This window comes from Chaetodon auriga, chromosome 6 (genome assembly GCF_051107435.1).
Source record: "Chaetodon auriga isolate fChaAug3 chromosome 6, fChaAug3.hap1, whole genome shotgun sequence".
In the NCBI taxonomy this organism is placed as follows: domain Eukaryota; kingdom Metazoa; phylum Chordata; class Actinopteri; order Chaetodontiformes; family Chaetodontidae; genus Chaetodon; species Chaetodon auriga.
In genome coordinates this window covers 13,525,334-13,549,088 of record NC_135079.1, presented here as the reverse complement: position 1 = coordinate 13,549,088, position 23,755 = coordinate 13,525,334, and the positions used below count along the sequence as shown (strand labels likewise).

At 41.5% G+C, this 23,755-nt stretch overlaps 1 long non-coding RNA gene across 1 annotated transcript in view; it reads left to right on the top strand.

Moving 5' to 3' along the window:
- Window positions 1–23,755, top strand: part of LOC143322628 (uncharacterized) — a 66,620-nt gene that overhangs the window by 5,669 nt on the left and 37,196 nt on the right. Inside the window, exon 3 of the long non-coding RNA XR_013077315.1 lies at window positions 12,623–12,717. This is a non-coding gene — a long non-coding RNA (uncharacterized LOC143322628). The remainder of the gene's footprint in view (window positions 1–12,622; window positions 12,718–23,755) is intronic.

Below are 23,755 nucleotides of genomic sequence, written 5' to 3'. Positions count from 1 at the left end.
GCAAGTGTTGCATAATCAGTGCACAGCAACACTTAAAACAATGACCAGTTAAGCTGCTTGATTTTTTTTTTTTTTTTTTGCGCAAGTATAATCATATTCTAAATGTATAGTTTATTGTTTGTCTCAGTGGGACCGGTGGATGATTTATTTTTCATCCTTGTACTCATAATTGTTGGCACATTTCTTTTATGACAACCCAGTGGAAGGAGTGGTATTAAATGTGAAAAAGACACCTTGCCACAAATCTTAAACATAAAACAAAAATGGTAAACGCAGTCTGAATTTTGAATATGTCATTATTTAAATTGACATATGCTATAGTCCTATTGATGATCATGTGCTTTGTCTGAACTAAATTGCTGTGAATTGCATTGGAAATGTTTTAGTTGGTTAAAAAAAAAAAAAAAAAAAAAAAACAACCCACAAAACAAAAAAAACTGACCAATCAGGTATGCTTGTGAACACATTGAGCACTGTCTGGATGAACAATTGTCCATATGTCAGGTGCATCTGCTTCCTCCTATTGAACACTGTGTGCTACCTGCTGTGCCACTTGAAATAGTTGTTGATGATACTGGTGAATACACAATTTAACTTAGAGCATCGCAGACTAAATTTAATAAAATGTCTTATGAGCACATACAGGACAATCCCTTTGTCTTGGAAAATATATGTGTGCACATATGATTGCATGCAAGTCTGTTTGTGCCCCTTAGCTCCTCTCACACCTCTTCAATCTCATCAGCCCCCATGTTTAAGATTTGGCACCTTGCATCACATTGTCTTCATCTGGAAATATTTCAGCTGCATTTCTGCCACTCTAAAGGGAGATGAAGATAAAGGAGAAGAAGGTAAAAACACACCCTGTTGTGTGAATCCTAGAGAAGGCCTTGAACCCTGCCATTCATCCCTTTCACTTCATCAGCTGAGTCTAATTGCCAGAGAGGACAGGATACCCAGGGCCCAATTGTTCCTTATCCTCTTTGGAGCCTCTGAGGCATGAAAAGCGAAAGGCCTGCTTTTGATCTTTTTTTTTTGTTAGTTTTTTTTTTTTTTCTGTCATCCCCTACCATCCTTCCCCTTAGAGTGAGACACTCTTTTCACACTGTGCCCCCTTCTTCAACCACGCAAAATAATTATCAAGCTCTGCTTCATCAAATAATGGCAGATATTGGAGGTCATGATGGGGAGGGCCAGAGGTCTGCAGGGGTGGCCCTAAGACGTGGTGGAGCTCCCAACTCATCTTAGAGGCATGCTCCTTAGCTGTGGCTACCTTTATATACCTTGACCCCGGTTTTCGTTTGTCTGTCCTAATGAGACCCTCTCATGCAGCCAGTGCAATAGAGGTCTTGCAATGGCAGGGTTGGGAGGCCAAAGTACAATGAGGCACAGGGCTGTGCTCAGACAAGGGCGCATCTGTGCTATCTTATTAAGCCTTGGAAAAGAGCTCATGCGTCTCAACGTCCCATAGGCGCTGAGAGCAGATCTATTGACACCTACTTGTCCTTTGCGGTTAACACCTTTCTGTGAGGAGGAAGGCACACCCAAGTTCTTGTTAGAAGTAATTCTTGGCAGAGTATTTAGCGAGGCAAAGTGCTTAACTCGGTTTGGGTGGCCATGTGGCGCGGGGATAAAGAATGCAGTTTTGTAATGATGAAAAATTCCTTGGAACTAAAGAAATGACGAGGGATGTCAGAGACCAGTTTGTCAAAGGCAGACAGTCCTCTTATTTAATGGACATCCAATTCTTAATACTTAACACTTGATTTTTTTTGGTAGGTTAAAAAAAATGCTTTAGGTTATTGTTAATCATCATTTTTTCCAAGTTGTTTATTCTGAACTGTTTCCAGATTTTTTTTTTTTTTTAGTTTTGTTGCTCTTAGTTGTGTGCTTGGCTATTATCCATGCCCAGAAAATTGTCAAAATGGAGGTGAGACGCCAGTTAAAACCTCCTCTGATTTAAACAGTGTAAGAAACAATGATTCTTAAGATAGACGAAGTACTCACCTATCTAACTTACAAACAAAAGGGACAGGAGGATGTACTATAAGTAGAGCAAAATGACAAACAAAAACTCAAGTAGGCAAACAAAAACCTTTAAGCAATCATGTTAAGCACGCCTAACATCTGAGCACTGTGCGAGAACAAAGCAGGGCTCCTGTCAGCGCATCGATCCACTCCTGAAGGCACACACATCCATAGCTCTCTGATTGCTCCCTGCCTCTCGCGCCTCTCTCCCCCGCGCCTCTAACTCTCTGTGCTCCAGCTCCTTTCTGAGAATGTGCTTATCGATCTGGCCTACTTCGTTGGAGTTAACTCAGTGATAAAACCTGACCAAGGGCTTCCAATGGCCTGAAAGAGTTGGGAGAACTGGTGAGAGGCCAAGGTGATAAGAAAAAAAAAAAGAAAAAAAAAAAAAAAAGACTGATCCCTAAATTCACAAGAATTATTTTGTCATATTAAGTTTGCGAGTAATAGTTGCTCAACTTTCAATATGAACAGTTTGAATCACGGTGTCCTACAGCCTTATAGTCCCTAAGCAGCTGATAACCTGCTGATTTGAACAGTGTCAGAAAACCAACTAGACTTGCTTGAACCTTGAAACTAATGAAGCATTGTGGGACTTTTAACTTTAACCAAAGAAATAAATTAATACATTAATTTTAAATTGGCATATTGGGTTATAGTTCAAACCGCACACAAATTGGATGTATTACTTTGAAATGTTGATCAAATATATGTAAACAAGCTATTTTCTTTGGCTCATTCACTTGCATTTGTGTTTCTATACATGATGATCTATGGATGATTTTCTCTGTACGAACACATCCAGTTATGAGTGAGGCATCTCCAGTCAAGGACGTCTACTGTACTGTACTGTTCGCTTCTATACTGTAATTAAGACTGAGGTAGAGTAGTCTGTAAAGCGTTGTTTTCCTCAGTTAGACTCTGGTATATGTATTGCTTGTGCTACTACGTTTCGTTGTCAGAGGCTTATTGTATGCAGAGCTTATGATATGCAATAATGAGTACATTGAGCAAAATGGGGTTGCAGTGATGTATAAAGTAACCTTGGTCATTCATTTGTGTATAATTACGGTGGAGCTGGTCTGATAAAATGCATCTATTGAGTTCCTCGCCTTCACAGAAAAACAGCCTGACTACAGTGTTTGCTGTGTTGAACTAGTGGAATATTGTGAGTGGAATTTCTTCACTGACCTGATCCAGCTGGTTAAAATCCGAGCTGCATTTCACTTTGTGATCAGTGTTTTATTCTGCTCGAGCATGGTCTTTACTGAAGCAGTAAAGAACATTTGTAATGCTATTGTCGTGCGGTGTATTGTAGCTCTATTTATTTTTTGGAGAAAGCACACACAAAGATATCAAAAATCAGTGTTTCTTAAAAAAAAGTGACTCATGTTTTGTGTGTCAGTATGTGTAATCGTGTCTCCAGAGTGTGATTACATTGTATGTCAGTTTGTGTATATTTTTGCAAGTGTGTTGTGCTGTCATGTTTGTAACATTCCATGTGGGAGGGTCTGTTGATAAGTAAGCCATCTGTAGTGTTCTGCCGAACGACATGTTGTAAAGCGAGATTTGAGAGTGTGGAGAGACTTGACTTGACAAATCTTGGCACATAATGAGACAGAAGGGAGTAAAGGCAGAAGTCTGTCCAGAGATAAACAATTAGATTTGTCCCTGAGGTAAAGGCCAGGCAATGCAAGGACTCTCAGACTAACAAAATCAATATGGCTTCCAGTAAGAACACTCAGGGGGTAGAGTGATGAAGAGGTTATCATTCATTTCTCAGATTAGGACACACATACACAATGAGGAAGAGTAACGCTTTAAAAATCAATACGATCGCCAACATGAAAGCTGCTTGTCAGTGATGTATACATTTGGACGTATGCATCTGATAACTATCTGTCAAACATCATCGCTCTAATGAGACATGATAATGTAGATCAACAGGGATACTGAGCCGAGCCAGTCACGCCAGTTTTCTTCAGCAGCCAATTGTGAGAGGATCTTAAAGGAGACAGCATTTGGGAATGATACTTTCACACCCCCAGATAAAACCATAATGGAGCATGAGCCGTAGACAGAGTGGGCAGTCCCTTTGCGTTGCATCCCCTCTTAGGTCCTGCCCAGACTTGAAGGTCTAATCTAACATCTCACCACTGTTCCCAGCAGGCCTCACAAGGGTAGCACTGCCAGGGTAAGGAGGGGTGGACTGTTGGCCGCGTTGTGCCTGCACTGGCTTTAAAAAAGACAACAAAAAGAGACAGTGAATGGTTTTGGGGTGGGAGCGGGGGCGATCACAACTTGTGTGCAACTGCTGTTAGGCAGGGACGGCTCCTCAGAGACGCAGAGTCGCTGACCATAAAGGTGTGAGCCTGAGCCGAGGCCAGCCCGTCGCCTCATCTCCATGGAGACAGCGACGTGGCACCCCAGTGGGCTTGTCTCTGCTGTGGCCCGGAGCAGCAAGAGCACTTGGGGATGTGGCCTGGCCATCACCTGGGCTCCAGGGGACCAGGAGGCACTGCTCTGATGACCTTCGACAACCTGCCAGTCTGTCATCTCGGCTCGGGGAATAACAAGAAAAAAATCAGCTAGGGATTTGGGCAGAGACATTGTTTACTGGGCCGTTGTATCTTTGGAGGAGGCTCTTTGTTCCGGTGGGAGTGAACTATAGCGAAGGACGTACTTTTCACAGCAATACCTCACTTGATATTCTAAAATTTCCTTTGCCTGTATTAACCCTTTCATGTCAAGACAATATAGGGGATTTCAGACGTTACTGTACCTGTGTGTTTTCTGATTGGTTCATCAAATAGAAACATCTGGTTGAGGAGGTGAAGGGTAAAAGTAAATTAACATAATTAAATTCTAATATTATCATACTGATTCCTTGTACTTCAGACTGATTCTTCTCTCAGCAAGTGACAGAACAGTGAAATCACTGTTTGGACATGCCCTGACTCACCACTTTCATCTGAAACACTCTTATTTTAACACAGTCGCACCTGTTGTGATTATAGACAATATCACTCCCAATAATGAAATGCTAAAGAAAAAAATAGTAGGGCACTTTTGGACACTACAGGGCTGCAAGTAATGATTAGCCATGGTGGACACCATTGGCTCACAGCGCAAACCACATCACGTATAAGCTACTTTGTATGTTGTTAAAATACAAAATAAAGAATCTGTCTTATGTTTCAGTAAGTAAAGAATTCAGCATGATTTGATACATAATCAGGACCATCAGAGTAATTCCTGTATAATGTTATAGGCTATTCTTGGTATCACTGTGATAAATTATTGCCAAATGGGATCTCAAATCCCCTGCATTCGAGTGTAAAGCAGCGCCATCCAAACCATTCCCTGGAGACACTTGTGTTGCATTATCTGACAAACCAATACAGGAGATTCTGTGGAAAAATCTGTGCTTTCTTCCTTTCAGCCAAAAAGAAAGAGGATTTTGAATGGAGTGGTGATTCTTTATGCAGAGCTGAGACGCGACACCTTCCAGACGGTGAGAGATGGCGAGCCCTAATAATACAGAGCTGTACAATGGTTCTGACAGGCGAGCAATAAAGCAATCAGGGTCCCAGGCATTCCAAATCTCTTTACCGCCCACCCTCTAACAGACTGAGAGATGGGCGGCTGACCTGTGAGCTGTCAATCATGGGGGATACCTGCTGGAGCCTGATCAGGGAGAGCTGAGGGCACCAGTCCATCAGATCTGTTTTCACACTCCAGACACTAACATTGCAAGCATAACCACAGACACAAAAAAAAAACCCACCGCCTCGCTCTTAATTAGGAGATGTGTGTGTTGTTTGGGAGGGGGGTTGGACTTGTTTGGTTTAAATGGGTATGGGAGTGTCTTAGATATAGGGGGATAGTAAGTGGAATCCCAGTGAGACGGAGAATAACCTTTTCCCTTGATTTAGGAATCAGGCATTGATCTGTCACGCTGTTTTGTACAAGCAAGAGCTCTTTCAGCATTGCTTCTCAGTGTGTGTTGCTCCTCTGTGTGTGTGTGTGTGTGTGTGTGTGTGTGATGGGTGGTGGGTTGAGCGAGGGGAGGGGGGGGTAAAGGCTTGTTCATTAGCTGTCTGTAGGCCATTCCAGCAAATAGATCACCATAATACTGTGGTTAGTTAATGGCTTTCTGGTGTTTCCTCTAGAGTCTTCCTGTCTGAGGGCTGACTGCTAAAAACTCCTCCACTGTTTTCTCCTCCTTTTTCCAAGTGGGGAGTCTTCTGTTCTGCTGCCTAACTCAGACAATTGGCTTCAGCCAGCGGCCAAGTCTGTGAGCAGTCTGGCCGCATGGACTCACATTAGAGAACTAACAGCAACATCACAAAAAACATGCTGATCTGACATTCTGTCTCGCTGATGACTGGAATCATATTCGTTCTCCACAATTGAAACCTAGTCTGTGACAGGAAATGTCCTCACAATAAGGAGTTTTATTGTCGCCTCTGTCATATTTTAGACTTTATGAAATGTGACATTTTCAATGTTTAGAGAAATACAGGCCACATTAAAGTGAACATAAATGGAGGCTATGATGATATTCATTTTCTCCAAGTAGATCATTAAATTCTTTCTTCGCTGAGATATCACATAAATGTAATAAAAACGACTCAGCAGCAGACATCGCATGAAACACATCAGACAACATCGTTACGAAGTGGTCTGTAAAATAGTCATTGCAAGATATATGTGCCATCCGACACTGTGGCTCAGAGCAACAGCTACTGGCTGGATTGTTATGAAATTTGGTTTGGATATTCGTAAATCAATAAATTATGTCCCAATACTTGATTAGATATTGATATTTTTGACAATATTGGGCTCCCCAGAGGACAAACCATTTTCCATTCTATACAGTCCTAAAGCTGTCGTCTAGTGCAGGGGTGCGGAGCCTTTTTCATCTTAAGGGCCATTTCAATTTTTCTAACATCCTCTGAGGCCTTTGCTCAGTGGCGCCCCCAGTAATTTTTCATCGGTGTGGCTCACAAGGGGAGTGGGGGGACATGGAGCCCCTGGCCATACTAAATTATTGAACACATATATCATACTATGGCTTCTCTTTGGTGAGGCATCTGGTGTCAGATGGTAGTGATGATGATGATGATACTGGCAGCTAGTTTTCCAGGTTTGGGAGAGTCAGTCTTGAGCAAAAGAGTCAGTTTTGAAAAGAGCTGCTTTCAGTAGCAGGTTGTTGCTTTGCAGCTCAATGATTTTGTGTTGCAAGTTGTCAGGCACATCAGCTGGTTCCACATTAAATGGCGTAACAAATGATGCTGAATGCCTTTTACATTGACACTGTCCTCAGTGAATCAGCCTCTATTTTTTCAGCTAGCTTGCGTTTTTATGTTCTCCAAACAAAGTAGAGCTCCATTATTTTTGACATTAAATGAACTGACTGACTACCTGTAATGTGACAGGGCTGTTAATAGCGCTAAACCCACTGAAAATTGTCACCTAACTCTGCATTATTAGGTGTTTTAGTGCTTCTCAACGGCTCTCACTAGCTCTCATATATGACACCATACTCAAGTTTAGATATGGCAGCTGCACACTACCTGCCCAAAGTGAAACCCCATAGAACCAAAGCAAATAAATGACTGGTGAATTCAGTCATCTAGCAAGACACATATTGTGTTTTTTTTTTCTCAGAACCAAATCAGGGCTAAATTGAGTTAATGTTGGAGTTAGTCATCAGGTGCCCAAAACAAGGACTGTGATGCCAGTGCTGCTCTGCTTGTGCTGAATCAGTAATGTTAGTAATGACTTATTTCCACACTGAAAAATCAGAATTTAACTGCCCTTTTTGGCTGAGCCTTTCAAGGCTGCTGCATCTCTGCGTCCGCGTCCAGCATCACTGATGTTGGGTGTGGAGTGTGGCCCTGTTGTCATCAAGTCATTAAAACTCATTTATTAACCGTTACACAGGTTTTATGTTAACAAACTCCAGCTTTAGCAGGTCAATTAGGAAACATGTTTCCAACAATTGTTTACAGACGTATTACTTATTACTTACAATTTGTTATATCGCTTTCAGTGGATCAGAAGTTTCCACACACTGAGGTGGTTGCAGAAAATAATTTCCAAGTTCCTGGTAGGCTAATTGACATCATTTGAGTGAATTGGAGGTGTACCTGTGAATCTATTTTAAAACCTACCTTCAAACTCAGTGCCTCTTTGCTTGACATCACAGGAAAATCAAAAGAAATCAGCCAAGACCTCAGAAAAAATATCAAAAAGCCCTGACCTCAATCCAATAGAAAATCTGTGGGCAGAACTGAAAAAAGTGTGAGTGAGCGTGGAGGCCTACAAACCTGACTCAGTTACACCACTTCTGTCAGGACGAATGGGCCACAATTTCAGCAGCTTATTGTGAAAAGCTTGTGGAAGGCTACCCGACACGATTGACCCAAGTTAAACAGTTTGAAGGCAATGCCACCAAATACTTAGTGTGTGTAAACTTCTGACCCTCTGGGAATGTGATGGAAGAAATAAAAGCCGAAATAAGCAATTATGTCTACTATCTGACATTTCACTTTCTTAAAGTAAAGTAGGGATTCTAACTGTTTATGAGGATTAAATTGATTTAAAAACTCAGTCTTGTCTGTGTGTCCGGCACAGTCAAGCAAACACAGGATTTTTCTCCCAGGAAACTGCCGTTAGTGGAACTGAAGGTGAACATTGACCCATTTTAATGAGTGTTATGTACACGTACGTATCAGTAACACACTTATTTTAACCCATGATCTTTTCCTAAAACTAACCAAGCAGTTTTGTTGGCTAAACCTAAGCAAACTGCAACTGCTTCACAATGCTGACAACATGAGGACGCAGTTGACCTGTTCAGTCCTTTAGGTATGAGGCCGGGTTGCTCTAAAGCTGCCTCCTCTGTAGCGATCCACTCGGGGTTTCAGTCACAGGATGTTTTGGCAGGGCAAACAAAGAGACCTCCCTAAAGTGACTCTCTGGTTTGAAGACTTTATACTACGAACACGCAGCTGCTGACAGTAGAATACCTGCTGGTGAACGCCAAACCTCAGTCTAACTTCACCACATGCACATAAAGAGTTACTTGAAATGTGTGCCCAGCTGGTGAGCATTGAGGTTCAGACTTCAGCTCTATAGGCAGCGTTGTTTGTACTGTTTCACATATACAGTAAATTATTTCTAATGCGTCCCTCACTAATTGTGACTTATTGAGCCGTTTGTCTCAGACATTTCCCAGATGGGAAAAACTCAGAGGGGTGTTTGTTTTTTCTCAATAATGGATAGTGCTGTTGTGAGGTTTACAGGAAACGTGTGTAAACTCGGTCGCTCTCATCTGATGGACTTTCACTGTGGGATCAGTGTAGTTCCTGACTGAGGGTCTTGAACAACGACCTCGCTCATTAAATGGTCTTTGCTGCGTGAAATAGTGCATCATCCGAGAAAAGGTGAGTCTATCTCGAGGAGACGAGCTGTGTGTGTCACCTTCTGATTAAATCTCATTATGACATTTTCAGATGTAGCTATGAAATTTGCGAGCTCATTTTTTCTGGCGTGGGACTTTGATTCCACTGTTGCCAGGCAACCAAAAACCAAAAAAATGATGTTGTCAGCTTTTTTTTTTTTTTTAACCCTTTTCTGTATTTCAGCATAGTGCTTTGTAATGAGACCTAAGCAGATAATGGAAGTAACTAACTTCCACTGGCTCAGACTTTAAATTCGTAAGTGTACATCACTACTCATGAACACTGAGCCGTTAGTTATCAGCATCACAGCAGTGGTCAGCTTTGCTCAGCTCGTTGTTAACTAGGCTAAACAGGAGTTGGAGTATCTCGACGCTTCATCTATGTTTTCAACAGCGTTGTCGTCGTAGCTCTGAATCAGCGAGCTCACCAAGACCTTGGGATGTGCATTATTTTACCTCGTCAGTCAGCTTCAGCTCAGGTTAGAATGGACAGCGTTACTCTCATCGGATATCCTGAGCATTATTAATGTGAGACATGGCTGAATATTATCATTATTACCGTGAATGGACTCCATACTGTATACATCATTAGGATTTTTCAAGTACTTCTTTAAGTACTGTTAAATGTGAGCTAAATTGTCTGACTTTTCTGTGGGTAAAATGTTAATACCTGTTGGCAGATTGTAAGCACTTGTTTAAAAAGTCAGCTTGTGGTATTGTTTTATTTTTACATTTGATGGCCGCCTTATTTACTCCATCCAGTGCCAACCTTCAGTATCTGTAGAATCAGAGTCTGATGCAGTGAATATATTGCATCCCTTAAGTGTTTTTAAAAACGTGTCCTGAACAACACAGTTTTTCTTCTTCCACTGACTGAAATTTCATGATTTCCTAACAAAGTAATAGAAGTTTCATATTTGTTTAGCGTGACAGAAAAATATATTCAGATGTTCAGAGTGCAGCCATCATCAAAAATATCTCTCTGTCTATAATCAAAACCTTTGAACCTGCTATAACTGCCAAATTCATTCAGAGGTCTTTTGATGCACCATCTGACAAATAAATCTGTACCACAAAGTTTGTTGTCTCATGTTGAAAATTGTTTGTAGTTTGTTTTGAAAGTGACCTGTATTTGATCGAGAAACACACCAAGTACCAGTTTCACTATTTTAAAGGGGCAGCGACAATATGTTTTTACTGTATTGGTTCTCCTTCCAAAGAACATCTGTGTAATTATATATGACTGTATGTGAGGGGGGTGGGGGGTTTATGTGTGTTTCTGTGTGACTCCTGGTCACTGGTTTTAAAACCAGAACCCTGAAATCTTAAAATCTCTTTTGCAAGCTTATGGGATAGCTGTTTTATGTTTCGGAAAAGTAAACGGTCAATGATAGAAGATGAAAGGAGTGTACGTTTTAGGGTGGATTTTTACCTCAACCATATTTGACAAGGAATGATGAGTTTAGCAGAGTTCTTTACTTAAACTGTCCCTCTGTGGTATCCCCCTCTTCCCCCCCCTGCATCTGGGAAACTAGATCACTTCTGGGGCCAGCAGCCTGAGGTCTCCAGTCCAAAGAAAGGCTTGTCTTGTTCCTTCCATGTCTCTGATGTCATTCTTTACTGAGAACATGTATGTGATCTTCTGCAGCTGGAATAGAGGCCCAAATGCGTTTTACATCACCCAAAGTTATTTTTGGGTCAGTGAGAAGCAGGGTTTACTGGGCCATTCACAATCTGACATCACACTGAGGTCTGGTTGAGACTGGATTTTTCTTCCTTTGCTCCCGTCCACTGACAGCGATATCGTCAAAACACACCACGTCTTTTAAATTTTTATATCATGCTGAATGGCTGAACTTAGATGCCTGAACTTAATGCTTTCACCTGATGTCAAAACTTTTGGTTTGGTTTACCGCCAGCGCGTAAAGTTCATTACATAAACATAATGATCACTGGTTTTATTGCTAAGTAATTTAGCAAATTTCTAAATGTCTTTCCTAGTTTATGTCCATGTAGCAGTAGCTTTGTGAGACATCCACAAGTTAGAAAGTGTATATAGAGATCAACAGTATGTCTGTAATGAGCTGTTCTCTCATCGTACTCAACTTTGACTAAAGCATCAAGTCACATGTAAAGAGGATTTTTCAGACTTCATATATGAGCCTTCATGACCCCGGTGGAAACATTCTGCCCACCAGATATTTCAAATGTACAGAAATGAATCCTGATGGAGCACAGAAAGAAAGTAGATCACGCTCCAGCCCTACTGGCTGCCATCTTGGTGTTGTTTTGTTCATTTTCCCATTTCTCAACTTCAGCACGGACACACAGCAAAACAAACAAACCTGAAAGCCTGCCCCAACAACTTCTTCCTTTTATTGGCAGCCGATACATGAACAAGAGGTTGTCTTGGCTGAAAAAAAGCAACTGCTGAGGCGTTGCTGGACCTCCAGACCTTTGTGACCAATGGCGTGTCATCCCTCACTTTGTCATGTTTAACTAAAACCAATCCCCATTTAAAGCCGCATCCATCAGTGTTAGTTGAGAACAATGACAGATTGCCTTTCTGCAGCACTCAAAGCATCTGGATCCTTTCTCTACTCCCCCTCTTTTATTTATGGTAAACAGCCTGAATAACAGCTGGGCAATGGGAATTTACAAGTTAATCAATTGTTTGTTAGGAGCCGCAGCGATGCCCCGTACCCAACCATCTGCAAGTTAATGTTCATTTACCATGCTAATTTTCCCATAGGCAACAGCATATCTATTGATTTCTCCATGAGAGATTTATCCACACTCTGCTTTATGAAATTCTTAATATAGAAAATGACACCTACATTGCAAATATGGGAGTGTTTAATTTAGTCTGTGAGGAATAACATGTTAAGCCTTTGGCGTAACTGGATTCATCTGGTGCCGATAAACTTTTATGCACTGTGCCAAAACAAGCGCAGAACTGAAAGAGCAGAAACGCTGTGGATCCATGTGCATTTTGCTCTTCCAGGGGGATGTCCTGGAACTCATATTAAGTTTCACACACTGATGGTGCAACTAGGTAATCAGTGTTTACCCTGGACGCTGTGCTTCCTGCCAAAGTGAAGTTGCCTTTGTCTGTCCTCCCAGGTATTTGTGCCTGTGGCAGGGTCTTGGTCTTTTGTTCCCCTCCTGCTCCTCCTCTGCTCCACAGGACGACCCGCATGCACACGGGCCTCAGACAGGTCAGTCACAAGTACTTCTCAACACACATCGGCAGTCCACATGATTGCCTCTTCATCAGACAAAGCTCGTGCAAATATTGTTTTCATTTGTGTTTCAAGTAAGGACTGTGTTTTACAATTTGGCAGAGATGAAACAATAAGATATATTGGAGTTTTATGCTTCAAGGACGCAAACATTATGAACATCTACTTGCTCATGACCCGTCTAACACCAGATGTAAGGAGTGTTATTTAATGTGAAGACAGAAATCAATCATTAATCTGACAAAAAGATGTTTAGAAAACTCATAAATACACAACGGAGCAGCAAAATCTTTCCGCGCATGTAGAAATTGGGAGATATTTTCCTATTAAATCTACTTTACTTGGCCGTGCTATCTTGGCAGCCTTGAACCAGTGTTAGGATAGGGCACCATTTACAACTGTGCTGTGAGCACTGGTATTCACCTTTTCCTATTTCCCGGCTGCAGCACAGAAACCACACGCTACTTTATTTATAATCCAACCAACCTCAGTGTGTAACTCTTGCCCCGTACTCTTGCTCGCATCACACAGTGAGGTCACTTCCCTCTGCACCTCCACCACTGCTCTTGCATTCCAACATGGCTCTAGGACAGCAGCCCAGCAAAGCTCTACACTCCTCAAATCACAAAGAGGCCCAGATCAGAGCCGAGCTGGACGGGAGCCAGGATCCGGGCCCTCACAGCCCAGGCAGCTGGGGGCAGCCTATAATAAGTGGGAGACAATGAGAACTAGCACACCTCCCACGCTTTGCATGTGGATGTCGATCCAGAAATGAAATTAAATGGTTTTATAGGTTTTGCATAGGCCACACTAATTATGAAAACAGGAATTTGAAAACCACTGGTGGTTTCAGAGTGTATATGTGCATTAAGGGTGTATGTTTAACATGACAGACCTCAAAATTAGAGACACATGTATCCTCTGCAAAGCTGGGAAGAAAGCTGGGAAAAAAAGATTTATGCAATACCCATGAAGGCATAAAAAGAAGCTTGCTGGAGGTTTTGATTTTTCTGAAACTTTAAAAAGTGCAAAACTATTTATTCTCTCATGTCGTTGCTTAGAAATTTGTCGTCCAGGTTGCTCATTTAAGGTTGCTGTACAAACTGGGCAACTGAACAGCTTTTTTTGTTGTTTTTTGTTTTCCAACCATCATCAAAAACATGTATGTATATATTTTTTTTCCTTTTTTCACATGGGAAACTAGACATATTAAAGGCCTTCTGTTTTAATGAATAATAATGAACAGTTCACTGTGATGTAGAAGGCGGTGGTGCTTTAATGGTCCCTTGTAGCCTCTTAAGCCTCCGGTGATAAATCTCACACAGGCTCACTCGTATAACTAAAACCCAAACCTCATTCAACTTCACATCCATCAGTATTTGGCTGAAAGCGATGACAAAGCACTTTCAATTACACCAGTAACTGACTCTGGAAACAGTTCATAGCAGGGTCCAGGCTGGAAGACTTGGGGAAAAAACACAAGGCGGGGGGAGGGCAGCGTGGCTGGTAGGGCATCCGTTTGACTCGCTCCCAAATAATAAAAAAGGGTGGTGTGACTCGGTGACACAAGGGATGCCGCCAGCATCGCGAACCCAAGGACAATTCACCTATTTTGTGTGCTGTCACCCCTGTAGTCTGATTTATGGTCGGGACATCCTTCCTATGACCCGTTCGTCCATCAGCTCGGCGCTATAAGGATACTCTGGTGATTAGAGGCTGAAGTATCAAAGCGTCCTCAGTCAGGGCCCTTGTCTCGTACCAGAGGGCCCTGCGCTGCTGAATGGGGAGTGTGGCAGTCGGGAGGGAGAGCGTTGCAGCAGGGGAAGAGTGCCATTCTTAACCCTGAGCACCAGAGGATAGGAGAGCTTTTTGAGAATCCATCAACTGTAAACGCTTCGTTCTATAATGTTGCTGTTTTCTTTTCCATTTTTCATCCCAATTTGTAATTATATTATATGGAGTGCGTGCTCTCTAAAAGTTAACATGGCAGTGTTTAATTGGAGTGATTTTACTCATAATTGCATGATCCTCTCTACCACTTTTGGCTTCCACTTTGTTTGAATAAGCAGGCTAATTTTGGCATCCGTCCTCAAAATTAATCAGTATAGCATACTTAATATTGAAGTTCAAAAGTGAAATAATTGAGAAAATGTAAATCCGCTTTGAATAATGGGAGCCTCAACCATCAACACAAACAGCAAACCCCAACAATGACAGCGCCAGTCGGAGAAACATCTAATGCAGCAGTAGATAAGTGATGAGCTTTTTTTCTCTCTTTTAAAATGCCTTTATTACATAAATAAAAACAGAGGCTGATCCTCCAGAGTGCCTGATCTTTTAAAGCAGCTCTGACTCCAACCCCCCTGATGAAAGGCCCACACTAACATCAGGAGTCCAGAGCCTTTACTCTCTAACTTCAGGCAATTATGACACAGAGGAGATCTTTGCCTTCTGCACTCAAAAAGAAGAAGAAAAAAGGCATCCCTTTTTTCCAAGCTTACTTGTAAAAATAAGCTTGCTCTCCTCAATTGCAGTCACCCCGTGCCCTTTGCAATAGCAGCAAGGATGTATCGGAACAAGCCATGGGGCAAAACAAATCACTTGTGATTTACAGAATTATAAAGATTTTAATAGCTGCAATGTTTCTCTCTCAGATTGGTCTTTATTTCCAGGAGTCAAAGTTTCCTGGGTGCCCCAGGCTTTTTAAAAGCAGTAATTGGCCAACAGAGAGACTTAGGATCTCCCTGAGTGATTGAGTGTATTTGTTGCTGTGAACTTGAGGGTATCACTCTAAAGATCACAAGTCCAGGTTGTGAGAGCCTGCAACTTATCAAGCACAATTCGGTTTGCAGCCGTGGAAGTCAGACTGCTTTTCCATACAGTTTTGTTTAAAGTTTTAACCTTTCTGTGGAACTTTAGGGTTTTTTTTCTTTCTTTCTTTTTCCCCCTGCTCATTAGTTATGTTTCTAAATAATTCAGCATAAACTAAGGAGTTCCAGTTTGTGAACTGAGGACAGCCCTGAATTAATGCGGAATAATCGTTATTATGGAGGGCATGACAGTTATTCTGGCAAGTGAGAAAAAGAGTGGCACACAGACACATCTGAGAAATTGCATTGATTTTTGAAGGGAAGATAATTTTTATTTAATTCCTTGTTTTCACTTGGCAGTGAATCAGCATGCCACCTTTTTTTTTTAACCATATATATACGTTACAGTTTTATTTATAACAGTGCAGCGATAGCAGCAGCAACGGTAACAATAAGGCATCTATGAAGGTTTGCAGGACTGCACCATGAGCTCGACGTTACTAACACCACTGCGCTTCACAATAAATAACAAGTCAACCAGAATTACTGCTGTATGAAACTAATGGTAAGAAATGCACTCACCTCTTCTCTTGACTGAAACTAAATACCTTAACCCTCTCTTAATTAAACAACCTTTGTGCACCTCTCACCTGTTTTTTAGAGCCATGCAGTAAATAGTTCGTGAATGTCAGCATAATTAGTGTCCCTTTCACAATATAAACTAAATACATAATGCTGACAATGTATGAAATATATTAAAATGGATTAACTGACAATTTTTTTCTCATTGTGCAGTCAAGTTATTTGTGGAGTGTATTTCTTTCTTATGCGTTACATTAATTGATGATGGCCAAATATCCCCCCCCCCCCCCCCCCCCCTTTAGATACAGCAGAAAATTTTACTCATCACATCTGCAGAACAACTAATAATGTTGAGAGCATGTGCTTTCTCACTGTTAGAAAAACAAGCCTGGCAGTAGCTAAGCTATATTAAGGAAATCCACCGGGGAGGCATAATCGAGTTTGACTCTCTACCGGTGGTCTCCTTGTTAGTGTTGTGAGTGTCAGAACTGACAGTGCAGGTAGCTCAAATGCCACTTAAGGTTTTAGCTTCAGTGGCTTTTGGAAAGAAATGACCGTGACCTGTGTAGCTTGAGCCCACATCCCACACCCTTTCTGCCTGACAGCTGCTCAATGGCAAGTGTCTGCCAGCATGCCGAGGGGAACGCTGCCAAGCAGCCGGAGATAGAGATGATTACCACATCCCTCTCTCCCTCTCAGTCTGCTCGCTGAAAACTGATACCTACTAACAAACTGCTGTCAACATGTTAGCGAGGCAGAGAGAGTGAGAGCAATAGTATGTGCTGAGAGGGAAAAAAAGGAGAAAAAGAGATGTGTGGGAGAGTCAACGTGAGAAGTCCAAACAAGTTAGGATTAATGACATTGAGGCAAGTTTCTTTCTGTTTCCAGAGGTAACAGTGTTGTGGCAGACTTAAAGAATGCAATCAATGCTATAATGAAAAGCCCGGTTAGGCAGGAACTCACCTACAGAGTGATGATCAAATGATGAATGTCAGAAGAGGTGGTCACAAGGTCACTAGTTTTCAGGCTACTGTAGCTCATCATGCAAAATTATGTACATCCATGTGCAGTGCGTCTGTAGGAGAAAAGATATCTTGGGAAGAAGTTTCACTTTTTTTTTACTGTAACTCTAATTTGTGCACAGCGAATGATACACTGTCGAGAGTTTCTACTTTAAAGTTTTTACGGTGTTGTGCAGACATGCAAATCGCTTTCGACCTTTACTCCAGTCACTTAAGACTTGGGTTTTCCTGCTGAGTAAAGAATGAATGCAGTTCTTCTGGAGAAGAGTTATAAATGTCATTGTTTTTGAATAAATCCCCCACTGCGCCACTTTAAAGTGAAATACAGGCAAAATCACAGCTGACATATATTTTTCTAATTGTCACAGAGGAGCGACAGGAAGCAGCATGGAGTAGCTCGAATTATCGGTAATTAGAATATTGCTGCGTTTAATTACAGAAGATTTTGATTGTCTGATTTTCAGCAGAAGGCCTGTTTTAGCTACTGTCTTAATACACATTTGTTTTTGAAGATGGGGAATGACAATTGTGATAATGCGGATCCCAGCATGAAATATTTTTGTCAAAGACAGCAAAATAGGACATGTTAAGTAGACATAATGCATATGTAGATTCTTTGAAAAATGCTAATTAAAGACATTGTAACAATCAAGTTTGTATTTTTATTTTTGTAATTTGAAAATGAAGCTATTTTACTCTCAGATTATTTTCAGGGCAGCTTTATCGGAGAGTGCTGTGACAGGATACACACTGAGGATTAAAAAGAAAACAAAAGATTTTATTTAATGTGTCATATAAATCCACCATTGTTCAGTTTTGTTTCTTAATCACCCTGCCAGACTGATGTTTTCTGCTAATATGAAGAATGTAAATTACTTTTAAAAAAAAAATGTAAAAACTCTGTATCCAGAGCATCATGTCGCTCTGCTTCATTCTGGGCTCTGCAGTAGTCCCTTATTTACTTCTTATTTGTGTATTTCAGTTATTAAATACCACAAATTAAAAATAAAAATAAAAATCAGGCACAAAATAAAACTGTCTCTCCAGTAATTCACTCTGGAACTTTGTTGAGCAACAAGATAAGTATTTCTGTAAAAATCAATTTTCGAGAAGAGACAATGGAAACAAACCTAAGTGCTAGTTTGAACCAACCCCATAAGGCTTCCAGGGAAACCACCAAGCCTAAGAAGCACTTTATTAGCCAGCAGGGGGGGGTCAGGAGGACCAGCCCTGTCATTGATTGAGGTTGGAGGATGCATCCACAGCTGCACTTTCTCTAAATTTCTAAGAGTAAATATGCACCTTTGAAGTGGGGGGTGCCTGGGAGCACTCCTCTGCACAGATTGTGTGGGTTTCTGTGGGGAGCTGTAGTTACGGGAAAGATCAATGGACAGGGCATTAGGGGGAAGAGTACACTACACTGTCCAGCCCTCCAGCCTGCAGAACAACTCAGCAGCTCCTGGATGGCCAGTATTATTGAGCTCAAGGCAGTTTAATTCTCCATGCTGTTTTCTCAGACTGATAAATTTCAACCTTTCCGGCTGCAAAATGTATTGGAGAAAAAGATGAAATATACTGTGAACTTTATATTCAGCTGGAGTTTGGTTCACATTGCTCTGCTACCTCTTCTTCCTATTCTTGACGTACATCAACTTTTCTTCTAGTTGTGATGTTGAGAAAAACTGCACAGGTTTATAGGATATATTGACGAGGGCTGGCTGAGCAGTATGTAACTCCACTGTAGCACGGTCATTCGGGTAAGGTCATGTGGGTCTTATTATGTGTGGATCTTTTCGTATTACTTTTATCTCGTGATAAGCACAAAGCTCTCCTAATTCAACACTTTAAAGATACACATGCATTGTGTGAATTTTCAAGCTTTTTTTTAGAAAAATAATCAGACCATATATTTGACTGGAATACGCCTGTCTGCATAATTACTGACTGGAAAACTCCTCCGGCCACTTCGTGAAAGCATGGAAAAACCCATATCCTGCTCATTGTGTGGCTGGATATGTGTACTTGTGGCAGGCTTTAAGTGCATTATACTTGTGCTGAACACACAGCTTCCATAATGTGGTTTGTAAAGACTATGGAAAAGCCTTTTGGGGTAGCCCCACTTCCAGATGAGGCTAATCTGCTCGTGGTTGGTGCAGAGTGATAAGTGAGCAAAGATATTTAAGCCTTTTCTCCGCTGCTTATGAATCATAAGATCTGTCTCAAGTATGAAGCTAAATACAGCAAACTGAATTATATATTGAAATCATCATTTTATCAATACATTTTAACGAGTCTGGATTCAGTTCATTTAGTGGTGTAAATGCTGTGCCGTCCCCGAGACGAGGACGAGGAGACAACATGTATCATCTCCACAGAGTGTCAGAGTGTAGCGCCTCTGCGCTCCCAGGTGTCGCCAGGGTTTGGCTCCACCAGGCTCGGAGATGCAGCCAGAGAGAGTTAGCATTTACAACCCCTGTCACACTCCACAAAACACTGTGTCACTCAAGCACAGCCTGCGTGGCAGCTCTGGCATTAATGGAGACGTTGACATCTTCCGACAGAGTGTTTATCTAATACTAATGCTAAGCAACCAGAGCCGGTCGCCCCCACACGGAGCCATCGAACCCCGCCGCAGACCTCGCTGTCTGGCAATCACACTAGTTTTCCCATTCATCCCTCAAGACTTATAGAATTCATAACAATGGCTTTGCTGCTGCTCCGTGTCATGTCTCTGTGTGTGTGTTTTTTTTAATCGTTCAGCCAGATATTTCTTTCCGCCGTCCGCCAGACCCGAGCCTAAATGCTTCACAGGTGCTTGACAAAGTAGAGTAAATTTATGACATATTGCAGGAAGCATCACCTGTCTATGCTGGCATGAATCTTCGGCTCAGGGCCTCAAACTGAAGGTTGTTTACATATTTTTCCCGCAGTGTTATTCTCCGGCATGTTTTTCTTGCAGATTCTTTTCACTACCCCCTCTCACATAAACACACAGACTGGAAGCGGGGACTTAAGCTTGTGTTGAGGAAATATACGTAGACTCAGCATCAGTACTCCAACACTGTATGAACAGTTTTTTTTTTTTAACACTTTATGAAGACATCTTTAAAGAATATATTTTTTCCTGGAACCAATTCATGTACATAATGCACATAAACATTCTCTTATGAGGCTATGCATTATAAATTCAGTTAAAAAAATAAGTTGTCAAGAAAAATAGATAACAGCGAACAGTAGGTGTTTTCAGACTAAACATACCATGCATTATACAATGCACAAAAGGCCGCAAAAATTCCTATATATCACTATATGTATCAGAGACTGATGATGGGTTCATGAAGTGTATGGAGCTATCTTTAGAGGATTGATTTCCCATACTGCCACGCAGTTGGCTGCATTTATATTCCATGCCTGTGGCTCTGTGACCCCTGGTTCTCCTTTGATGTGGCAGGCAGAAGCACAAACCAGGATGAGGCAGAGAGAGAGAAGGCTGAGGGATAGCAAAAGGTGAAACCGTCTACAATGGGAGGGGGGTAGAGATTTTTCTTGTGGTGTAGGTTTCTAGGAGGGATGAGAGGACGGGATGAGGGAGTGTAAAAAAGACTGGTATGAGTTTGCAGGGAGCAGCGCGAACCAATGAAGCCATCATCTGACAGATCTGTGAGAGTTTGCACTGAGGGCGGGTTGGTGGTGGGTGGGCAGAAAGGAAGCCGGGCCGAGGGAAAGGGATCGGGTGATGGTGGGGGGTTGGGAGAGGGCATGGCGGTGGCGCGAGCTGATAGAGACGTCAGCGCCGCTTCAGTAATCTCACGACGGCTGGCCGCAGCGAGGGGCCATCGAGGGGCCCACGAGAGCACAGGCATGATAGCGCAGACCACCCCGACAACACTAGCAGGGGGCCAGGCAGTATGGACAAATCAAAGCGGGAAGAAGTAATTTTTGAGAAATTACAGAAATCTCCATGGAAATTAGCATGAAACACTTTCTAATCTCTTGCTTTTCACCATGGACGATAGGGGTCAGTGCTTCAAGTTCTCCAGCCCTTGCTTTCTCTTTCTCTCTCGCCCCATCCCTAATTTCATTATTCCCTCTTGATTTTTTTTCTTCTCCCTCCTGCTTTTTATGTATACTCATTTTACAGCCTGACACTCCGAAATAGCCCCTCCCTCCGCTCATATTCTTCAACCATTCATTTGCTTGAACCCTTTTCATTGACCACAATTAAACGTTTAGATTTCAAAGGCAAATCAAGGGAGAGCCAAGCCGTGCCCTCGGAGTGACACGGGATCAAGCTGTTGGGTGCTTTGGAGCCTCCGATGGGGTGAATCCCCCAAGATTTGTCCTCTGCACCCTTCCTTTCGTTCTTGTGGTGTCTGTCAGAGCTCGGAACACTGCTCAGATGAATGGGAGGAGCGAGGCACCGTTAGTTGTGACCATGTGGTTATTGGTAATCAACAGCATTTACAGCAATACAATGAGAGACCTAAGCCATAATTCTTCTCATTACAATTGCCTTCGATTTCAACAATATGGGACAAAACACACCTAAAGAAACTGGTTGTGGGGCAGTATTGTAGGTGTGCATACCAGAATTTTCAATTGTTCTGCAGTTTGTTTGGCTCTTTTCATACTTTTCTTGAATTACTTTGATTTGCATTATAAATGAGATCTACGAGGAGTCAACTTCTTAAAACAGTGCACAAGACCTTTGTTTTTATAGAGCATAGCAGCTGCCTGTTCGCATGTTTCAACTATTATTCTTATTATTACCAGTGGAAAATATACTGTTATTCTTACATCTACCATATATCGTATAGCTTACAGAAACCAAAGTTGTATTTTTTTTTTCCTTTTTGCAGCCATGGCAACACAGAGACTGTTGTCCTCTTTCATGATCGTGGTCATATCATCAAACATTGCTCTAAACAGAGCCGCTCCCGCTTCACCGAAGCACTTACGCAGAGAGCGAGACTTTGTTATTGTGCTACATGTAAATTGTTCCTCCTCGCATGTTTTTCTTTTTTCTTTTTCTTTTTTTTCCCCCCCAAGGCTGGACAGAATATTAAACTTATTTGGGTAAAATAAAAAGAGGAACATCACATTTTGACAGAATAATTTAACATAACATACTCTAAATCCTGTTAATAAATAAGTGAAATCATGCTATTTGTCAAATTCGGTATAAAAGAGTTATTATGTTTTCAGATTAATTATTTGATAAATTGTACACTTTAAAATGTTTGCCCGTCCCATTGCCTCACTACTGGGAGACAGCAGAGAGAATGAGTTGCCAGAAAATTCAATCGAGGCATACCCAAAAGAGACCAGGGTCTCTTGAAGCTTCAGTACAAACAAGAGCCAATGAAAAAAAAATTTAATTAGGTCATCTTTCTTTCCCGTTGTTCTACAATATAGAAAAATAATTGCATTCAGTCACCACAGTAACAATTTATCTGAAGTTAACAAAACCAGTTTTGTGATTTTTATCAAGGATTTGAAGTTTTCACACAGTTTTTGTTTAAATTCACACACGGGTATATTCAGGAGAGATAATTCTGGTGCTCTTGTCACTGTCATCCTGACACGTGGCTGAACGATTTTCCTGAATTTAAACTGTCAAATCACTTGCACACATCTCTACCTTATTAAATATAGATGCACACAAATTCACTACAGTAGGCAAGACAGAAATAATGGGTATTAGGACTGTCTAAAACAGTGGCATTTGATTAGCATTACATTGTATGCTGATTCATGGGGAATAGCTATAGAGTAATGGTGGTGGTGACTTAATTAGAGTGCTTGCAGACTTGGCACATTGCAGTGACAACCAGTGGAAATGTATGTAAGATATAGAAACCTTTCTAACCTCTAGTTATACCTTCTCTTCCGTTCTAACAGTTTGCCCTCTAATTAAGCTCCAGAGTTGGATTGTCTAGTTTTTTTCTAAACCATTCACATGCAGCTTTGCTAATTGCAACCATAGGAAATGACAGTATTGTCCAAAATCATAATCCATGGTATTGTCTAACATATAGAAGTCTCAGAAATGGTCAACTATAAATGTATGGAAAAGTTGCACATTTTGTGAAAGCGTGCCAAAGGTAAAACACTGTAAAACTCACAATAGATTTTGTCTTTGAAAATAAGAGTGATAACAGTTATTTGTAGATGAAATACAAATGTATTTGTAAAGCTGTGGATGATATGTTTATTCAGAATCAGATCTTCTTATTCATCGCAGCCTTTCCTTTAACAGATCTTCAAGCCACGGTGCAAACTGAATATGGTCTAATTCCTGTGATGCTGCGGTTAATGTGTTTTGAAGGAATGTAACAAGGGTACACAGATATAAAGCTTGAGACCTCATTTAACCTAGATGATACACACAATTGGCAGGGCCTGAGTGTACCTGCTCCTAGTTGCGGTTCTGCCAGTAATAGATAGATGGCACTGCATCCAAGGTAGAGCAAAGGGCCAGAGACTTCTCCCTACCATCTTTCAGGGTCTTACTCTCATTATCCATCTGAAAATTAACCTGTCAATTTATCAATCAACACCATCTTGAGTTTTCTGCCTCCTGTTTGGCGACTAGCATTG